Below are 22,564 nucleotides of genomic sequence, written 5' to 3' on the forward strand. Positions count from 1 at the left end.
CTGGGTTTTGTCTGGTTGGAACTCCTGCAAGTCTTGTGTGTGCACACCATCAAAATCTATGGGAGTTCATATGTGTATCTTTTTATGCCATGCTTTCTTTTTAAAACTTGGCATGGTATTTTGAGAATTGTGCCTGGGGAACGCTGTTTCCCTGGATCACACATCACCTCTGGCTCTCACAGTCTTTCTGCCTTCTTATCTGCACAAATCCCTGAAACTTGAGAGGAGATGTTTGACAAAGACCTCACATTTAGGGCCGAGTGCTCCAAAGTCTCTCACTCTCCACTTTATACAGCTGTGGGTCTATGTGTTAATTACCATCCACTGCAAGAAGAATCTTCTCTGAGTAATGCACTGTTCTATGGTTATAGCAATATGTCATTGGGAATTATTTTATTATATGTTCAACTTAGAATACTAGTAGTAGGTTTTCCCTCAGGACCCATCTTTTTTTAAATGTATATGAATATTTTGCCTATCTGTGTGTCTGTGCACCATGTGAATGCAGTGCCTACAAAGGCCAGAAGAAGGTGTTGGATCTCTTGGAAGTGGTGTTACCAAATGGTTATGAGCCACCATGCGGGTGCTAGGAATTGAACCCTGGTTCTCTGGCAGACCAGCGAACACTTTTAACCTCTGAGACAACTCTCCAGCCCTTCTTAATTTAAAAAAAAACCTGCTGAGTCCATTTTTTTTTATAATTTAAAATTTAAAACTTCAAATTATGAGGGGAAGGGAGTTAAGGGAGGGACTATGGAGAGGAACAGCTTAAACTAAGTGCCATTTGAGAGGTTGTATATAAATCTACTGCGGTAGAAGCTTGTCAAAATACTCACATATATGAAAGAAATCTAAATGGGAATCACCAAATAACTGGGAAGACAAAGGCCCAACTCAACATTTCTCATCACTAAATGAAATTTTCAGCTCTGGGAATGGGTTACTTGGCCAAAGGGGTCTCATGGGAACCCTGAACAACCCAGACAATTGCCAAGGCTATTGGTTGCTCTCCACAAACTGGTGGTAGGGCCTTAGTGCTGAAGACAGCATCTACATAATTCATTGAGCACTTAGAGCCTTCACTCATATGGACTGGTGTTCGCAGTACTGGAATGTACTCTGCACGCTGCCAGAAGATAAAGGTAGACACCAATCCAGCTGCAAATGCTTTAATCGATAATTGTGACTTGTCTGTATGATATGCTGGTGCAATAGTGGCAAAAAGTTGTGGGAGTAACCAATCACTATTTAGCTTGAATTAAGACCCACTCTGTGAGACGCACTCATGCCCAACACTGCTCAGGTGGCCAAGAACCTGAGACTATATAGGACATGGACTGAGGGAAAAACTAAATACTACTGTTATGCTACCAGAACCTAGCAATAATGTCTTCAACTGATGTGCTGTACTCATAGATCAGTGCCTTGCTTAGCCATCATCAGAGAAGCTTCTCTAGCAATAGATGGGAACAAATACAGAGACCTACAACTGAACAATATGCAGAGAGTAAGGGACTTCGGAATACTCAGTCTTAAATGGGGTGTCTCCATCAAATCTTTTTGGCTATGGCTCAGAGAACTCTGAGGAAGAGGAGGCGGAAAGATCATAAGAGCCAATGGTGAAGGGACACCAAGGAAACAGTTTCTTTCAGACGCGACAGGATTAATGGACCTATGAACCCATAGAGACTGTGGCAGCACACGCAGATCTTATATAGATCTAAACCATATGGGTTCTCAATGCTGAAAGGAGAAGTGGACACAAGCCCTCATCCCTAACCCAGAAATTATCTCCAACTCATAACCCGGTCACAAAGGAAAAAAATTAGTTTTCTCCAAGCAAGTCTCACTGAGTATATGCTGTGGAATACTCCTTTACACTGTGTGAATATATGTTGCTGTGACTGGTTTAATAAAGAAGCTGACTGGCCAATAGGTGAACAGAATAAGGTTAGGCAGGAGAGCCAGGTTAGGAGAATGCTGGGAGGAGGAAGGGCAGAGTCTGGAGATGCCAGCCAGATGCCAAGGAAGCAGGACATGTAGAAAATGAGGTAACAAGCCATAAGTCATGTAGCAAAGCAAGATAAGAAAAATGGGTTAACTTAACAAGTAAGAACTAGTTAGTAACAATCCTGAGCTATTGGCCGATCACTTACAATTAATATTAAGACTCAGTGGTTATTCAAGAGTGGATCCTGGCACAGGAAAACTCTGCCTTCAAGCGTACAAACCACATTTAAGGTAGGCTGTATGTGGCATGTGCAACAGTAGATGACCAACACAAAACAAGCTCAGTAGTGTTTATGGAGGGTTTTCTGTTTTTGTTTTTGTTTTCCACATAATGCTGTGTCTGAGTCTTTCCATCTCCTTCTGCCTCTCTACCTTACAGGTTTTTTGCTTATATATTATAGTTTATGGCTTTGTGTCCTTATGGGATTTCTATACGTGTCTCAGCACCTGTATGTTTCTTGTGCTTTTTCTTTGACTCTTTTTTTTTCTGTTTTTGTCCCATTCTGGTTTGTTTGTTTTTATTTTATTTTTTTAGATACCTATTTGTTTTCTAATAAGAAAGAGAAAGGATTTGGATTTGAGTGGGTGGGGAGGTGGGAAGGATCTGCAAGGAAGTGAGGGAGGGTGTGGGAAGAGTTGGGGGAGAGGAAACCATAATCAGAATATATTGCATGAAAAAGTTTACTTTTTAAAAGAAAGTATATAGAAAAGAAATTATAAAATTACAGAAAAGTTGATATAATAATACATATAACTTCACTCCTTAATTTTCCCTTCTTCCTATATTTTTATTTGCTTCTTATAAATTGAATTTTGAGTCTTCATTTTTAAATATATTTGTGTAAATGTTTGCATCTGCTAATCTTCAGCTAAGCTGCTTGGGGCTTTATTTAGAAGCAATACTGGAGCTTGGTCTGCAGAAGGGCATGCAGAGTGTGAGGTCATCCTTTATTTCAAAGCTTTTTGAACATTTCAGCCACAGTTGGCAGCAATGTTGTCTTGTCCTGTTGATATTATTGGAAAGTTTGAGAAGTGTATAAATTGCCAGGTCAAGGAGTTCTAGCTTTCTGACTAAGACTTGTTTAGTATTAGGAAGGTCATTCATTTGAAAACATATTAAAATGACTATGAATTATCTATGTTTTTATTATAAAGAAACTTCTCAGCAACAGAAGCCTTTAAGACATTTCTATAATTGTTGTAGAACTGTTGCTAAAATCAGGGCCAGCCCTTGATGCTGGTGATCCACACTCACTGTAGGCTCCTGCTCATGGAGCAGCACATCAAAAAACTAAGGAAATACAATTCTTCTGTAACAAATAAAATCATGTTAGACATGTCTGAAATGTAGAAAGGCATTACCATATAATTACTAAGAGTGTGTGAGCAGGCTTGCGGAACTAGCAAAAGGTAAGTATGCATTTTAAAATTTAGAATGAGGGTTCTTGTCTCTACAATGAAATACAATAACTGAAATAAGAAGTGATGGGCCATTTAGAGAATCAAGTGCTTTTCCAAGTGATATTTCTATCAAAAACCTAGTTTTCCCACTCTGAAGTAAACACATGCACAGCTAAAGTTGTCAGTGATATACAAAAACATTATGATATAAAGAGACAAGAGGGTGTTTTCATGCACATTTCCTATAGCTACTTTACCTGGCATAACCTACCTGAGAAAAATCCCACCTTTGCCAAGTACTGATTCAACCAAGCAAAGAATTTATAGTATGGAAAAAAATGTACCAACACTAGAGATATTTTAGGGAATTCTCTCGGTAATAAATTGGGAACTTGTAACCACTATGAAACATATTGTTTAGAAAGCAGATTTAGAAAGACTCCAATAGAGCTTCTGTATGACTGCCAGCACATACCTTCAGAAACAGAATGAACGGATGTTAGAAATATAGATTTTACCTAAAGTTTTTAAGAAGAACTCCATGTCCATAATTTTTCATATAGAAAAAATACAAAACAGCAGCAACAACAACAATCCCCCAAAACAAAACAAACAAACAAACAAAAAACACAATAAAGTATTGATTTAAGACTGAAAAAAAAAAACAAAACAGGAACCGATAAAGAATTTGCAGCTCATTTGAAACAGCAGCCTGTAGCCTTATTTCTTTCTGTCCAGAGAACAGCAAGGTCCTTTTGAGCCTGACTCTATAAAGCATTTTTAAAATTAGTTCTTTGAGAAATCTGTACAGTGGTATTTTGGGCGTATTCACTCCTCCCCTCACTCTGCCCAGATTCATGCCCCTCTCTACTCACTAAAAACTGTGTCTTCTCTTTCTTCTTCCTCCTCCTCTTCCTCCTTCTTCTCTTCTTCTCCTACCCATCAAGTATGGTTGGTGCAGATGATACACTCTTGGATGGATGGCCTTAAACTGGAGTGTAGTCAGCTCTTTTCCAGTAGCTATCAATGGCCAATCCCTCCTTAGCATGAAATTCATGCCCACCTCCCCTCTCCATGTTGGGATTTTGCCTGTTTTGAGTTTGTGCAGGACTTGTACATGCTGTCTCAACTTCTGAATTCTCATGTGCCACTACCCTGCTACCAGAAAACACTGTTTCCTTGTCGTTGTCAACTGCTCTGAGAGTAATTGTAATCTATTTCAAAATGCATTTGGCTTAGTCATCAAATGTGACTATTTTTTTGAGCTAGAACACATTTGTTAGTGAGGTATTATTCTATTAAAGTTATTAATTACTTTATTTACTCACATAAATATTTTGACCTTGTTTCAAATGTATACAGAAGGCAGGACTTCAACATAAATACTAAAAGCCCAAAGAAGTATTCAAAATGAATATAGAGATATTCATTTAGAGATATCATAAGCAGGATTTATAACAGGTTTCTGGGTGGTAGTTTTCTATAGGGATAGAAGTCACAGATGACTTTGAGAATTTGTGAGAAGTATGGATCTTCTTTCATAAACAATACATATCTAAATCTGTACCAGAACAAAGGTTGAGGACAATTCTGAGATCAAAATTTCTTTGGGGGAGCATATAATAAATTCATGTTAATTAACTGGAAAACAGTTAAAAATCATAGATGTTATTAACTTAGTCTATTAGTTTTCTAAGGCTTCCATAAAAAAGTAGCATGAGTAGAGATTATTTAAAACAACAGAACTAGATTGCCTTACCATTCTTTAGGCTATCTCTTTGTTAGTTCTTGGCCTATGAAATCTATAGATACCTCCCCAAGCATTATTCACTATTGCCAATGTTCTTGTTTACCTTCCAGAACTTGGCAGGAAGACCCTACTGCTGAAGACATCATTTATTGGACTCAGTGAAAGAGGAAAGATCATGCTTGTACTAACTTGGAAGCTCTATTCCTAGTGGCTAGCTTATATAGTGCTGGAAGGTGGTGTGCATGCTATGAGAAAAATAGTCATCAATTTCAGCCAATGTGAGCCATGAAAGCTGCAATAATGACTAACCTAACAAGATATGGCCACTAATGCAATAATGACATGAATGTTGTGGATGTAAGCAACCATTATCTGATGAATCTAAGCCCTCTGTATTAGTCAGGGCTCTCTAGAGGAATAAAACTTACAGAATGAGAGAGTTGCGCCGGTCTCCGGGTCTGAGAAGAGCGGGAGGAGGTGGCGGCCTCGGGAAGATGTTGCTCTTTGGAGTAAATTGCAATCGATTAGGGATCGTTTCTCAGACTCGAGTTAGAAGTGAGAGTTCAGATAAGTGAAGCCGACATTGCTGCTTCGAACACCTCAGAAGGGGAGAATGGATTTATCAGGAGTGAAAAAGAAGAGCTTGCTAGGAGTCAAAGAAAATAATAAAAAGTCCAGCACTAGGGCTCCTTCTCCTACCAAACGCCAAGGACCGCTCTGTCGAGAAGCCCAAGGATCGCTCTAAAGATAAAGGGGCCACTAAAGAGTCAAGTGAGAAGGACTGTGGCAGGGATAAGACTCGGAAGAGACTGAGTGCTTCAAGTGGGAGCAGCAGCACCAGGTCTCGATCCAGCTCAACCTCCAGCTCGGGCTCCAGCACCAGCACAGGCTCAAGCAGTGGTTCTAGCTCCTCTTCTGCGTCCAGCCGCTCGGGAAGCTCCAGCACTTCCGGGCATGACAACAGGCGGCGGCGTTCCGGCTCCAAATCCAAACCACCTAAAGAGATGAAAAGGAGAGGAAAAGGCGGGAGCCCTTCACCTAAACCCACCAAAGGGCACATTGGGAGGCTCACCAGGAATGTGACCAAGGATCATATCATGGGAATATTTTCTGCTTATGGGAAAATAAAAATGACTGACATGCCTGTAGAAAGGATGCATCCTCATGTATCCAAAGGCTACGCACATGTGGAGTTTGAGAACCCAGATGAAGCGGAGAAGGCCGGAAGCACATGGATGGAGGACAAATTGATCACTGCAACTGCTGGGTTGGCACCCTGGCCTCGGCCACCCCCACGGCGATTTAGCCCACCCAGGAGGATGCTTCCGCCGCCACCCATGTGGCACAGGTCACCCCCACGGATGAGAAGGAGGTCTCGCTCCCCAAGGCGCAGGTCCCCTGTGCGTAGGAGGTCTCGATCTCCAGGCCGCCGCCACCATAGGAGCCGCTCCAGCTCCAACTCCTCCCGATAAGCAGGGACCTTGATTTCGTACCTCTGTAACTTATGTTTCCCCAACTCCGTTTTGTCCTTTCTCTAGCCAAATGAGGGTCTGTAGGGAAGGATCCCATACCAGGTGGGCTTCGAAGACAGCAGTGGAGATATTTCCTCTGCAGGAGGATTCTGGCTGCAGAGGTACTGTTGATTCAGAACTGTGCCCATAGAGGTACCCTGTAGTTTTCTGGCTAGAAAGTTCACCCTTCCAGTTCTTGAGAATCTGCTTGGTAGCGAGCCACCTGGGACAAGCAAGCCTTCAAATGGCAAAACACCGTTTTCCACAGGTGACCTGGGACCAGTCAGGCAACCTGGTCGTGCCCTTGCCGTGTCCCCTTCGGAGTCCTCTTCAACTTGTAGGGTTAAACACCTTTCTCTTTTCCTGTCCCCATGTCTCTGTTACTCTCTGAAATTGGTGAGCCAGTTAGGTCTACAGGGTCCTCATGGAACCTACCGCCACCCTCGTTATCACCTGCCATTCATGATGATGTTGCAGGTTAACCTTGGCAATGTATACATTGCTTCTTTTTGCTTTTATTGTACAGTCAGTACTATAAAATTTGTTTTGAGTTTTATAACTTTGTAGCATTTTAGATAAGGTTGTGTTTGTACTTGTGTAGCGTGAAAGGACTGTTGAATAAACCTAGGGTTAGAATGCATGTTGATAAAAAAAAAACTTATAGAATGACTATATCTATCTCTACTTCTAACTCTGTCTCTATCTCAAGAGGATTTTTTAAAGAATGGCTTGCAGGTTGTGGTTAAGTTAGTCCAATAATGGCTGTCTACAATGGAAGACCCAAGATTTCAGTAGTTGTTCAGTCCACAAGGCTGTCTCAGCTGGTCTTCAGTATATGCCTAAGTCTTGAAGTAGTAGGCTCTAATGCCAGTGAAGGAATTGACTTGCTATCAAGAATAAGAGCAAGCAGACACAGAGCAAGCTTCCTTCTTCCACGTCCTTTACATAGCCTGCCAGCAGAAGGTGTATTCCAGATTAAGGGTTGATCTTCCCCACTCAAAAGACCTGGATTAAAAAGTGTGTCTTCCCACCTAATAGATATGGATTAGAAGTGGGTCTTCTCACTGCAAATGATTTAATTAAGAAAAAAAAAACCTTCACAGTGTGCCCAGTCATTTGGGTTTTCGTTATTTTCAGAAGTCAAGTTGACAACCACAAATAACCATCACAGCCTGTTTCATGAGATGGAACCCATTCCCGTCATGAGGCCAAAGACCATGTGGCTAGATAGGCCATAGGCTATAGGGGAGAACCTAAAACTATCATTCTGCTAAATGGACATTAGTATTAAAATGTTTTGTAATGACTCATTGCTGTATTCACAGAACAGCGCATTTCTCAGCTTTCATCAGAGAAGCTTCTTCTTGCAGTAGATGGCAATTAACAACACAAAGATCCTCAGCTGTTCAACATGAAGAGAGTGACATACTGTGGACCACTCAACCATAAATGGGTCATATATATGACATCCCTCCCACCAAGGCTCAGGAAACTTCAGGGAAGAGGGTGGTAGAGCAATTATAAGAGCCAGAGGTGTGTGTGTGGGGAGGGGGGGTTGACTTTCAGAAAACAGTTTTTCCCCCCAGACAAAAGCAGTGCAATTTCACACTGGAACACATGGATTGAGACAGCATACACAAGACTCATTCCACCTCCAGCCAGACAAATCCCAGCATGGAGAAGGGAAGGTGGGCACAAAATTCCATCCCTAGCTGAGGAGCTATTCAAATTTGATAACTTCTGGAAAAGGGAGGGTCAGTCAGCTTTTCTAATGGTGTGACCCCTGGTAAGTTTACCACACTCCATAGCAGTCCCCACTCCAAATAGCTGAGTAACACAAACTTAACTGTATGGGGGCGAGGAGAGGAGGAAAGTCAATGTTAGGTAAAGAGATGAGGATAGAGAGAGATCTTGGAGGAGTTGGGAGTACATGAATATGATCAAAACATTCTATGAAATTTTCAAATTAATAAAATATTATTTTAAAACATATGTTTGAAATTAAGTATTGAGAACTAGTATATCTTTTGAAACTCTGGGTGGAGAACTCTTGTCTTTCTCCTGCTTCTGATAATTCTCTGGCAATAGCTGACATTTTTTTCCTTTTAACAGAACTTCAATTTGGGCTTCCACTGACACAGCTCTTTGTGTGGGTGTAGGTCTGTATCTCTTTCCTCTTCTATAATGACACCAGTTATATCAGGCCATCATAAACCAATATCAATTCATTACAATCTCTATGTCCAAATACATTCTTCTGATCACATTTTGGGTGCTCAGATTTCAAAATATCACTAATGGGGAAGAGCACAAAATAAATAAAACTTTTATTCCTATGAGACTAGTAACCAATTACAACTATGGTTGAGTCATTACCATGTCATGTCTTATAAAGTATTACACACATTAAAATAATTGTTGAGGTCTGGGAACATGACTCGATGGTAAAGCACTTTCTGTGTGAGGATGAGAACCTAAATTCATATTCGTAACACCCACATAAAATAGGCAGCATGGTGCTTTGTGTACAGAATCTCAGCACTGGAGAGGGAAGAATAGGAGCCAGTGGATACTGTTGACTGTCTGACTTAGCCAGTCTAGATAAGCTCTAGGGTCAATGAGAGACCTGGTCTCAAAAATAAGATATAGGGTGCTGGAGAGATGGTACATACACATGGTTAAGAGCATGTATTCTTGAAGAAGACCCAAATTCAATTCCCAGCACCCACAGGGTGATTCACAATCATCCATAACTTCAGTTGCAAGCTAATGTCCTGTTCCTGTTTTTTAAGGCATCATACATACATGCACACAGTTCACACATGTTTATGCAGACAAAACATTAATATACATAAAATAAAATAAATATAAAAAGTGTAAAAATAGTGACAGAAGAAGATATCTAAAGTGGATATTTTGGTCTCCACTTACATGCACAGAGGAGTGCACCCACACCTATATGTACACACATATATACCACACACACACAGAGAGAAGCAAAAACTTCTTTAAAGTAAACATTCAATATGTTTAAAACTATTCAATATGTGGAGATGCAGAAAGCAGCTATACAACACTGAAATGTATGGCTGGGCAAAGCAAACCCTGTAAGAGTATTTTTCACTTTTCTTGTTTCATAGTTAAGAAGGAATATTTTTAAATGTATTACTGTATTTTTAAAGTTAACTACAAATAAAATAAAGTGAAGACTTTTTGAATTACTAACAAGGGCATAAGTGGTCTTATTGGAGTAATGTATTTCAATAGGCTACACAAGTCTGTGTAGTTAACCACCTTTAAACTGGAGGCCTTTACAGGTCTAAGAACACTGCAGTTTCTTTTCCACAGTAAGTTGAATTATGGGAAATGTAGAAAGTATTGGGGCCACCTTTTCTGATAGTTATATTTTTCTTTTTCATTTGTCTCCAACCAACCTGATAGGTGACGTCTGGAAGTCCACCTTTTTGCTTTCTCCACATCTTCCTCTGAGTAAGAGCGAACAGGCAGGGAGGGGAGCCAAGGATCCAGGGAATCTCTGTGGACAAGGCTACAGCTCTGTACTGTTGGTTGTATTGCTTCCATTCCTTATTTCTAAGTCTTTCTTCTGATGCTCTCACAGTGAACAAACGCTACTTTGGTGGGATCATTTCCTGGTTAAACCATCTAAGGAACCCTTTTTTATATTTAATTTATTTGTTGGTAGAGTCAACAAGACTGTTTCTTCTTCTTCTTCTTCTTCTTCTTCTTCTTCTTCTTCTTCTTCTTCTTCTTCTTCTTCTTCTTCTTCTTCTCCTCCTCCTCCTCCTCCTCCTCCTCCTCCTCCTCCTCCTCCTCCTCCTCCACCTCCCTCCTCCTCCTCCTCCACCTCCCTCCTCCTCCTCCTCCTCCTCCTCCTCCTCCTCCTCCTCCTCCTCCTGGATTGTACCATGCATTGCCATGAAGACATCTGGATTCTATGTATGTAGTTAATGCTCTCTTAGCCTTCTGCAGATATTTTTTTACTCTTAAATATTAAAAGAAATTTTCCAGTCAGAAAAAGATGTAAAAAACTCACAATTAGCTACACATAAAAATAAAACAAGATAAGAGATAACCCAGAAGGGGCATTGAACATGCATTTGAATGCATACTAGTGAACATATTCACAAACATGACTAAATTTATATTATTGAATACTGCTATTAGAAAACATCACAAAATATGTCTATACATGAGAAGCACCTAAGCAAAGTGATAAACTCCTGAATTAAAAAAAGCAATAATATACTGATAAATGCAAAATAGGAGGCATGTGGGAAGTTTGATGATAGCAGAGATAATTTTAGAAGCAGAGACAATTAAACCCAATGGACTGAGCACAGACCTTTTAGTGACTGTAGGCTAGGAAATGCCAATACAAAATGGTGGGTTCTTGAATTAAGTTATGACATTAGCAAACTTTTCTGTGAAACAATACAGATTTAAAATGGTGTAACAGGGTGCTGGTGGCTATCTAGTGGATTGCCTGAATTTGTCCCCTGACGTGGACAGAGAATTGAACAACCAGGTAAAGACATATAAATATGTATTTATATTTCTGAGTCTGGCTTAGTTTAATATGCTGGTCTTAAGTTGGATCATTTTCTAGCAAACTATGTAACTTCCTTCTTGTAGATTATTGAATAAAACTACATTGTGTGTGCCTGGGGGCATGGGTATCACATTTTCTTATCCATTCACCTGCTGACGGTCACCTCCACTGATTCCATAACTTAGGTATAGGCGCTAGTGCCATAGCCAACATGAATTTCCAAATATCTCTGTGGCTTGTTATTTAGAGTCCTTTGAGTCAACAGTCAGATCTGGTGCATCTGTGTCAGAAGGCAGGCCCACGTTTAGCTTTATGGGGAACTTCTGTATAAATTTCCATAGTGCTTAGACTAATTTACATTCCAACCAGTAAATACAAGGATTCACTGCTTCCCTTCTCACTAGAGTTTGTCATCAGTTTTCTTTTTTACAGTCTTCCTGCCTGTGGTGAAATGAGCTCTCAGTGTAGTTTTAATCTTGTTTCCTTCAAGGCTTAGGATGTGGAATTTTTCTTATGTGTTCATTGGCCATTTATATTTTATCTTTTGAGAATGGCCTGTTCATGTTGTTAGCCCATTGATTACTTGAGTTGTTTGGGGCTTTTCTTTTGGTATTTAGTGTTTTGGTTTCTTTATATGATATAGATATTAGTCATATCATATACATAGCTAGCAAACAATGTTTTCTATTTCACAGGCTGTCTCTTCATGGAGTGGTTTCTTCATTTTGTAGAAGCTTTTAAATTTTATACGATACCATATTATTTCTTGAGCTTCCAGGTACCTTAAACTAAAGTTCTAATAATGATGTTATAGTTATTCATAACGATGACAAAATAAAGATATTAATAAAAATGTTTAGTCTGCCTCAAACCAAATCTAACCACCAGAAATTTTCAATAAAAACGCCTTCAGTAGTGCATGGAGGCACATACTAGTAATCATAGCCCTTAGAAGGTTGAGTTAGGACTGTGGATTCTAGACCACTCTGGCATAGGTTGCAAGACCTTGCCTCAACCAAGACAAGACAATCGTACTGGCTGGTTTGTGTCAACTTGACACAGCTGGTCATCAGAGAAGAAGGGGGAGCCTCAGCTGAGGAAATGCTTCCATGAGATCCAGCTGTAAGGCATTTTCTCAATTAGTGATCAGTGGGGGAGGGCCTGGTCCATTGTAGATGGTGCCTTCCCTGGGCTTGTGGCCCTGGGTTCTATAAGAAAGCAGGCTGATCAAGCCATGTGATGCAAGCCAGTTAGCAGTTCCCGCCCATGGCCTCGGCATCAGTTCCTGCCTCCAGGAACTCCAAATCTGAGTTCCTGTCCTGACTTCCTTGTAATGAACATTGTAATGAACAGCAATATGGAGGTGTAACCCACATGAACCCTTTCCTCCCCAACATGCTTTTTGGTCAGGGTGTTTTGCCTCCGCAATAGAAACTCTAACTAAGACAACAATACAAAACAAGCAACAGAAGCAACAATAAACAACCCAGTAATACGGAAATACTGAGTAAAGCAAAATTTAACCCCGTCCTAGATTATTTAGGAAATAAACTTTAACAACTTTAACTACCCAGCAAAATTAGACATAAAAGACATTTTAAATAGTCTTTTAGGGTTTTTTTTAAAGGAATTGATAAAAAAGTTATTAGGTATTCATATCAAGAATTAAGGAAAATGAAATTAATCGAGTAAAAACCACACTTTTTTTTTTATCACAGGGTTGGGGGTCACCCCGAAGGTGCTAAAAGACACAGCCCAGCTCTACCCTGCAGAGCTTGACTTACGTGGTTAGAGCTGAAATGTTTGTTTATTTATTTATTTTAAATCTCCAGACTGATAGTGACGTGTCACTCAAATGGCAGAAAACATGGATGGACCTTCATTAAAAGAAAAGAAATTTTTATGTGCATATTTGCTATTATTATTTTTACCTAGCTATCCTGTATTGTTTTTATTGTACTGTTTTATGTAAATTCTGGTGATTGAACTGAGGATCTCCTAAATACGAAGCAAATGTTCTACTACCAAACTACATCTAAGTTCTCAATGTCTTATATAGGTGAATTCAAACATGTTTAATAAATAAATGGTACAACACTCTCCAAAAACTCGAGAATCACACTAATTCATAGGGACAACTGGGGATATTATTTGGAAGCTAAAATATTGCTGGGATCCATTGCTAGAAAATGAAAGTTTGTTTTCATCCTTCACTTTTATAAATGCTTTATGTGTATTTATATTTCTCTTAAATTTGATCATTTGGAACCACCCTACAAATCTTCATTACCTGTTTAAACACTATTAGATTATTTAGATGTAATTATCAACTTAGTGCATCGAAATGTTACAGAGTTTAGATTTTTAATATATTATTATTGCTGTTTCATTATCATGTGTGCATGATGTATATCTGTGGATGTGTGTGCCATGGCACACATGTGAAGGCCGGAACCAGTTTCCTGGAGCTGGTTCTCTTCTTCCACCATCATGCGGGTTCTGGTGATCAAACCCAGCTTGCCAGCCTTGTGCTGCAAACACCTTTACCACTCAACCATCTCATCAGCCCAGTGTTTGAAAGTTCAGTTTACTAGACATCATTATTTTTTTTAAACTAGTACCCCTATTGCTGAAAATACATTCCCACATGACTCCAAAATAGAGAAATTCTGCTGAGGCACAGTTAAGGTACTCGCTTTGCATTTTGGACTTGAAAACGTTGATCTGCTGTGAGTGCTGACTTGAATTTCCCCCTGATCATTTTTTTTTTTTTTTTTTTTTTTGGTTTTTCGAGACAGGGTTTCTCTGTGTAGCTTTGCGCCTTTCCTGGGACTCACTTGGTAGCCCAGGCTGGCCTCGAACTCACAGAGATCCGCCTGGCTCTGCCTCCCGAGTGCTGGGATTAAAGGCGTGCGCCACCACCGCCCGGCTTTGTTTTTATTTAATATATTTTGAAAATATTTCTGGGGCTGGAGAGATGGCTCAGTGGTTAAGAGCACTGGCTCTTCTTCCAGGGGACCCAGAACCAATTGCCAGTACCTACATGGTAGCTTACAATTGCTTGTAGTCCTACCTCCAGGGAATCCGAAACCCTCACACAGGCATACATACAGGCAAAACACCATAAAATAAAATAAGTATTTTATTTAATAAAATAAAAAGAAATGATTCATTTAAGAATATTTATATTTTCTCCATGTTCCCTGAACTACTTTTGTTGTCTCCTCAGCTGAGGAAGCATTTATTTAAAGTGCCTCAAAGAGACACTTTAGTCAGCCTTGCCGGATCCCGAGTGTCTCTCCAATCTGTTCCATGGATGTGTCTGCTCAATTCCTCACTCTTGCGAGGGCGGGCATTCCTTTTAGTTTTGTAGTGCTGGGGCTAGGGCCTTGGGCCCATTAGGCAAGCTCAGTACCCCTTGGCTGTACCCCTAGACACAACTCTCGGTGCTTTTGCTAATCCACAAAGCCAAGCGGTATCCTGAGTGCTTTCTGTTTTCCTTGAGGCACATCTCTGAAGAACTTAAACTAGAGTACTTTCTCTGACGCCTGTGGGTGGAACTGGCTGCCTGTATTTTCTCCCGCACTGACTGTAGTGTAGAGATTCCTGTACCACATGTTCGTGACTGAAGTGCTGAGGGCGTAGGGTGGGAGCTAACTCTGTTGAGGATACGGAAGCCTCTGGTAGCACGTCCTAAAAACTTTGGGCAGGCCTTTGGTGTTTTCAGGCAGTTAGATTATCTCCTACTCTGTTCCACATCTGCTTGCTGTTAGCCCCACCTCCTGTCTGTGTTCCCCCACTACCTCTTATCTGTGACCCACCTTCTGTATGTCCCCCCCCACTACCTCCCGTCTGTGTCCACCCCTCCCGTCTGTGCCCACCCCTCCCGTCTGGGCCCACCCCTCCCGTCTATGTCCACCCCTCCGGTCATCTGTGTCCCCCACTCTTCTCTCTTGAAAATGTGCTCCAGTTTACATGTGAAACCATCTGGATCTGCTATTTTTTCACTGGGAAGTTTTCAACTCAAGATTTATTTAATTGATGGATACAGGACTCTAGAACTGATCTAGTTTTTCATTGACCACCTTTTAGTTTGATTCACTCAGGAAACTGTCATCTAAGTTTTCAAACTTATGGTTTGAGTTATTAAGGTTTCGTTGGATGTCGAAAGAGTCTGCAGTGATGTCTTCTGTCGCGATGTGATCATTTCTACCTACCATCTCCTCCTCTGGTCGGTCTGGATAAAAGTTTGTCAACTCTACTGATAGTCTGCAAGAACTAGACTTTCATTTTACTGTTAAAAACATGTGTCGACTTTCTAATTTATTGGTCTCTGCTTTTTCTTTGTTAGTTCCTTCCTTCTGTTTGTTTTGAATTTTATTTCTTAAATTTTGTATATTAATTTATTATTTTCTACTATTATTCATACTGATTTATTTCTTTTTATAAGAATTTAAATATAAATATTCTCCAATGTACTGCTCTAGCTTCCATGGCTTTTAATGTTACATTGTAGTTCTACCACCTTTAAAATGATTTTAAATTTCATTTGAGACATCTTTGATTTTTCAAACTGTTTTGCCATAAAATGTCTTATTATATTTTCCATTAAACATAATTATAGTTGTCTTAAAAGTTACCTAAGGTTGTATATAGGATAACTATGTGCAAGTCACACATACATGCAAGGAAACAAACCTAAGTTACACTCTTCTCTGAATGTATTATATATTTAGGAACACAAATTTAAAGTTGAAGTCTTACTAAAATAGAAACATTGAGAAACCCCAGGAGATATCTCTGAACTTCCTAAAGCTTGATATTGCTCATATGTTTTGTCTTCACTAAGGAAAATTTTGTCCACCTCTTACTGGTGAGTGTGTGTATGTGTGCATATGATGTATTTGTGCGTGCATGCCTGGGGAGGCCAGTGGGTGCTGTTGAGTGTCTCCCTTCATCAGTCTCTGAATTATCTTCCGAGACAGGGCTCATCACAGAACCCAGCACCCATGGATTGGTTAGACAGGCTGGCTAGCTTATCCTGAAGATCTACCTGTCTCTTCCTACCCTGTCCTAGGTTTACAGATATAAGTAAGTGCATGTGACTCAATTCTCAGGAGACATCTTTGTTTTCCTTTTTGCATGTGGAACTCATTGTGACGTTTGTACATGGGTGTTGGGGAATCCAAACCCAAGTCTTCACTATTATATGACAGACATTGTACAGACTGGACCATCCCCCAGGCCATTAGTTCAGTCTTATTGAACTATTGTCATTGACATTGATCTCTTATTTTTAAATACCAAGTATTTTCTGCAAATGGTAAACACATTAGAATAAATTAGAATAAAAATTAGGTCATAATTTAGATGCTGCCTTACACTGAGCCTATCAAGGAGGGCCTTTCTCATTTCGAGCTTGCATATTTTATTTGCTATTTTACTGCTGCTTGCTTTTTATAGAATTTTCCTTCAGAAATAAAAGTTTCTTCAATTTGATAAAAATTCATTTTTTCTAAGAAGATGGAGGCATAGGAAAAATTATTTGAAAGGAAAAATGATATAGATGACAAAAAACAATGTTGGATATTTATTACATAACATTTAAACCTTGATCTAATTAAAGGACAGGTCTATAGAAAGAATTATGCCAAAAATGATGGTACACGTTGAATTTGTTATTAAGTTCTAATTTACCATGATAGAATGAAGTGACCATTAGATGAAGTTGTGAAATAGCCTGTGTGGTCACCATTCTGACAGCTTCCTCTAAACTCAATTCTCAGGAGACATCTTTGTTTTCCTTTTTGCATGTGGAACTCATTGTGACTTTGTAGGAAATGAAAACTGTCATGTAAATCTCTATTTCCCAAGTACTGAGTACGTGCGACATGTGCCCCATTGTTCTGTGCTGACAAAGAAGGAAACGATGCTTCATTCTTTATAAGTGAAATAAATTCAAGAGTTTCTCCATTGCAATGAGCATTGGTCCCTGGAGAACTGGCTGCATCAGATATGTTTAGTGATAAATTGGAGGAGATAAGTTCTAGCACAATCTTAGCTGAGGAGGTTGTTGGCCTTGAACTTTCTCCAATTTTCATATTCACATAACCAAGAAAATGACTTATCAAACATTTACCTTGTGTCACTTCTGTACATTGCAAGAACATGGTCTAAATGGCAGGTTAATATGAAAGCACAAATATTCTAGAAAACAGGAAAATACTTGAATAATACTTTTGAAAAGAAAATTTCAAGAATCTTTCTCTATGACTTTTCTTGCTCTTTGGGAGATTTTTCTTTATCAGACTTGAAAGCTGTCTTCTCAACTGTGCAAAAGGCCGTGATTAGCAAGTTAGAAGATGCAAAGTTAAAACTTAAACATAGTTCTAACTCTGTAGTTTCTATAATTTATCAAAAGGGGATTAGTATAGGACATTTAGGACATACTGACAATATCAGTATAGAATGAAGGTGAACAGTGAGAGTCTGTCAAGCTTATGAATTTGCCATCCCTTCATACCTTCATCAAAGAAAGTTCAAGGCAGAGAATGCTGCTGGGTACTCTGAGAGTTATTTGGCTTCTGCTAGGTCTGAGTGTGCCTTACTAAAACCTAATCTAGGTGCCCTAAAATGTATCACTTTGAAAGAATAAATTCAGTCATGTTTGTTGAACTTGCTATCTAGGAAGCACTTGTTGACCTTTAAGAAAAATCAAAAGAATGGAAAAATAATATTTTCATCAAGTTTTAAAGGATAAAATTTTATAAATTACTATTGGTGATATAAGAGGTATTACGTTATATGTATTCATTACATGCTAAAAATATTTCCCATGTATGCACACTGAAGAATATAAGTTGCAAAAAAGCAGTCACATTTAAGAATTCATAGTTACAGCTATTGTAATCTATACATAGTAGACATGCCACAAGTATTTCCAAATCAAAGAGTGAAATTACAAATGATAAAATGGAAACAGAAATGAATTAAAAATGATTAGAGATAATTTTATAAGGAAGGATTATAAAATTATTATATAGTAAAAGTGGAAGAATGACCACTTTCATCAGAAACAGTAATATCAAGTATAGGAAGATGAATTTATTGAGAATCTAAAAGCAGACAATGGGGGCTTTAAAACGAATTTTTTTCATAAGTAGATGAACTTGAAAGCCCTATTGAAGGTTTTTGAATCATATTCTATAATAGTAAGAATTAAAGCAGTATTATGACCATAATAGGCTTCCATGCACATGGTTCTCTGTAGGTTCATGAATCTTGATGAAATTCATTTCCCAGGGTTGCTGAGATAGCTTAGCAGGTGAAATTGCTTGTTGCCAAACCTAGTGACCTGAGTTCCATCCTTGGGACCTGCTTTGGTGGAAGGAGAGATCCAATTCCCACAGGTTGTCTTTGGAGTCCACATATACTCCATAGCATGTACACACACACACACACACACACACACACACACACACACACACACACACACACACATGAATGTAATAAAAATTTATCCCTCAGTATTAGCTCTAAGATTCCAATGGATACTAATGTTCACATACGCTCATTTCCCTTGTATAAAATGACATCATGTTTGCATATGACCTATGCACAGTCTTCTATATCCTTTAAATCTGTAATACAATGTAACACTATGCAAATAGTTGTTATACTATATTGTTTTAAAAACAATGACAAGAGAAAAAGTCTGTGTATGTTCTAAATAGATGCGACCACTGGAGTCCTAGCGACATAGTCCATGACATAACACAACATTGAAAATAGCATTTTTGATCCACCATTGCCTGAATCCCTACTTATAAAAACTATAACTATGAGGGGCTGACTGTATGCAACATTTCTCATGCCCCTCTTAGCAACCAATGAAGGTATAAATCCTCAGAGGTACTGTATTGGAGCCAACTAATCAGCTTAACAGCTAGTCACACACACACAAACCTGTAACTATATGGTTAACTCTATCACGGAATCTTTAAGGGCTGACCCTTAACTGTGTACTGAATGCCACTGGGCCACGTTTATCTGAGGTCACTGGTGTTTGGAGAAACCGGTTCCATTCTATAGCATCCAGTAATAATTCCACAAATGCTGGGCTTCACTCAGAGACCCATATGTAGCCTTGTTTTGTGAACACTTTGGCCTGTTTACTTAGCCTTAATGAAGATGATAGGATGAAACCATCTTTTATTCCTGTGGTTTTATGTTCAGCTGTCTTCTTGGGAAGCCAAGATTTCAGCTCAGGAAGAAAAATGTCCTTGAAATCCAAGGACAAGATGACCTCAGATATGGGATGATTTTGCAACTTCCTCGGACACAAATTCTCTGGCTCTTGTACTGCTTTGTCCTCTTTGGACACACCAGTCACGCCTGATGTTATGCATCCAGTCTGGGTTTCACTCTGTCCTTGTTTCTGTGGAGGGGGCAGGTGGGGCTTCTCCTGTTGACTAGCTCATAGGATCTTGTTAGCTAATTTGAAACACAACTGTTAATGTCAAGATTCTTCTTCAGATTCTGAAGTGCTTGCACTTTTGATCTGATTTTTTCTTTAGGTTATCTGAAGTTGTTTAACTCTAATAGGTAAGTATTAACATGAAAAATAAACACCACGAGAAATAAAATTAGACAGTCTGGTGAGCTGTTTAAAAATAGACAGATTTAAATTATTAGAATCAAGCAGTTATGCTTGATAGTATAGGCAGAATCATGTAAAAGCTCCCTCAAAACTTAACCCAATATAAATAAATTATGTTTCTTTTAATCGCTAATTTTGCAAAATGTAAAATATTTTTTATTTTTACATAAGGTTGGTGTATTTCCCACTAATAAAAATTCAGAAATGACTAAAGATAAAAATCACAATCTCTCCTACACACATATCCTCACAACTCTGTATTTTCTCTTCCCAAATAATATGAATGTGTGCTTTTCTCTTTAGTAAGACATTCTATACACATCTAAGAAAGGAAAATACCCATTTCCCAACTTTTTGCCCCAGTACCAGCATTTGTCTGAGATGGTGACAATGTATGTGTTGACACTTTCAGATAAAGTTTTTCATAGCATTTTCTCCCAAGACAGAGCTCAATCTCAGGTTATCAATTGACTTACAGTATGGGTCTTTAGCCTCATTTGATCTACTGCTCATAGAAGAGTCCAAGCACAATTGGTGCGAGGTAATTAATGCCATGGCCATATCCTGCCCAGAAGACAGCTTTCATAGTGCTCTGTCCTATCTCCCAGCCCTTACATTCTGTCTACTTTCTCTTTTACCATGTTCCCTGGGTCCTGCGTGTGTGTGTGTGTGTGTGTGTGTGTGTGTGTGTGTGTGTGTGTGTGTGTATGTTGGTGTGTGTGTGTTTGACAGATATGGTGAAAGGCTAAACACTCGGTCTCTTAGTCTTAAGACTGTGACCCATTATGCACCTCTGCATTGAATGCTGCCCACAGCAAAGAGAAGCTGCTTCGACCAAAGGGGAGAGCACCTAAGGTCCAGGGTACTGTCTTAGATAGGGTTTCTATTACTGGGATGAAACACCGTGACCAAAAGCAAGGTGGGTAGGAAAGGGTTTATTTGGCTTACACTTCCACATCATAGTCTATCATAAAGGAAGGTAGGACAGGATCTTAAAACAGGGCAGAAACCTGGAGGTCAGAGTTGATGCAGAAGTCATGGATGGGTGCTACTTACTGGCTTCCACACCATTACATGCTCAGCCTGTTTTCTTATAGAACCCAGAACCATCAGACCGAGGGTGGAACCACCTAAAATGGCTGGGCTCTCACCCATCAATCACTAATTAAGAAAATGCCCTCCAGCCAGAACTTATAGAGGCCTTTTTTTTTTTTTATTTAAGGTTCTCTCATTTCAGATGACTCTAGCTTGTGCCAAGTTGGAGTAAAATTGGTCGGTACATGTATAAACCTAAACGTTTAGAAGGCATTTTGGAATGGTGTATAAAGTGCTGTATGGAAGCTTACTGTTTCACAACACAATGAAAAAATACAATTGGAGTGATAGTAGAATATATGTGATTGGAAAGAAGGGACCAGTGGTGGTTAAAGGGTTAACTGAGCAGGGATGTAGGAGGATGGAGAAGGGCAGAGTGTACGTAACCAAAAAGATGTATGTAGCATGTTTTCATGTATCTAAAATACTTCATAAAGTTTGAGAAATGAACTCAAATGTCTCAGAAGAACACACACAAATATTATTTTTTAAAAAACACAGATAAAAACTGAATCAGAACAAACAAATGTAAACAGGAATCACAGTTACAAGCAAGTTAGAAGGCACAAGAAGCAGTGAGTGGGACGCACCATGAGAGACCTTTCAAACACTTGGAGAGTATTAAATTTCCTGCTTAACATCCAGGCACTGCCAGCTGGTGATTTTTTTAAAGTAACAAAGCCTATGCCAGAGGAAAAGCGCTTAGACCACACAGCAAACATTGCTGAGCAGGTGCAAAATTCTGTGTGAACGTAAGCTAATTTTTTTTTTTTTTTTTGCAGCTCTGTACGCTTTAGTTGATGTACCACCTCTGCAAGTTCAAAGTTGTGAATGAAGGTGATAACATAAGAGATGAGAGAGAGTAGGGCTCACACTGTGAGTGTGAGTACTCCAGCTCATGTGTCTATGACATGGACTGTGGCAAAGGAGGGAGTGACGGGCTCATTAGCAAGAGGCCTCTCTCTCTCCCACAATTACTGTCAGGATGTTTGAAGTGACAATAGTTTGTACTTTTCTTTTCTTTTTTCTTTTATGTGCATTGGTGTTTTGCCTGCATGTATGTCTGTGTGAGGGTGTCAGATACTGGAGTTACAGACAGTTGTGAGCTGCCATGTGGGTGCTGGGAATCGAACCCGGATCCTCTGGAAGAGAAGTCAGTGCTCCTAACTGCTGAGCCATCTCTCCAGCTCCCAGATTGCATTTTTCTTACAAAAAGATAAAAGTTGTCTTTATTTTTAAAATATGATTTTTCTGATTCATAATATAATGATGGAATAGAGTAGAAATTCTCAGTTATTTATTACCCTAAATAACTATTCTTTTTGCTAAAGAATACCTACTACAGTTTCATAAAATATAACCCTTTTTACTAGTATTTGACCTACATGAACTAATTGTTAGAAAACAATCTTTCTCAGTTTTCAGATTCTTATACACAACTTTTATGAATCCTGCTCATGTATATTTCAACTTTTATTTGTATATGAGTGTTTACTGGGGGTGTTGGAAATATATGATTTTATAAATTTAGCATTCTGTAAGCATATATACAAACACACACACACATC

General features: G+C 39.2%; 1 pseudogene; it reads left to right on the forward strand.

Moving 5' to 3' along the window:
• Positions 1 to 5,618: 5,618 nt before the first annotated feature.
• Positions 5,619 to 7,293, forward strand: LOC128108858 (RNA-binding protein with serine-rich domain 1-like; annotated as a pseudogene).
• The last annotated feature ends 15,271 nt before the right edge of the window (positions 7,294 to 22,564 follow it).

The sequence above is a fragment of the Peromyscus californicus genome, unplaced genomic scaffold (assembly GCF_007827085.1).
Source record: "Peromyscus californicus insignis strain IS unplaced genomic scaffold, ASM782708v3 Scaffold_13__1_contigs__length_99412109, whole genome shotgun sequence".
Taxonomy (NCBI): Eukaryota; Metazoa; Chordata; class Mammalia; order Rodentia; family Cricetidae; genus Peromyscus; species Peromyscus californicus.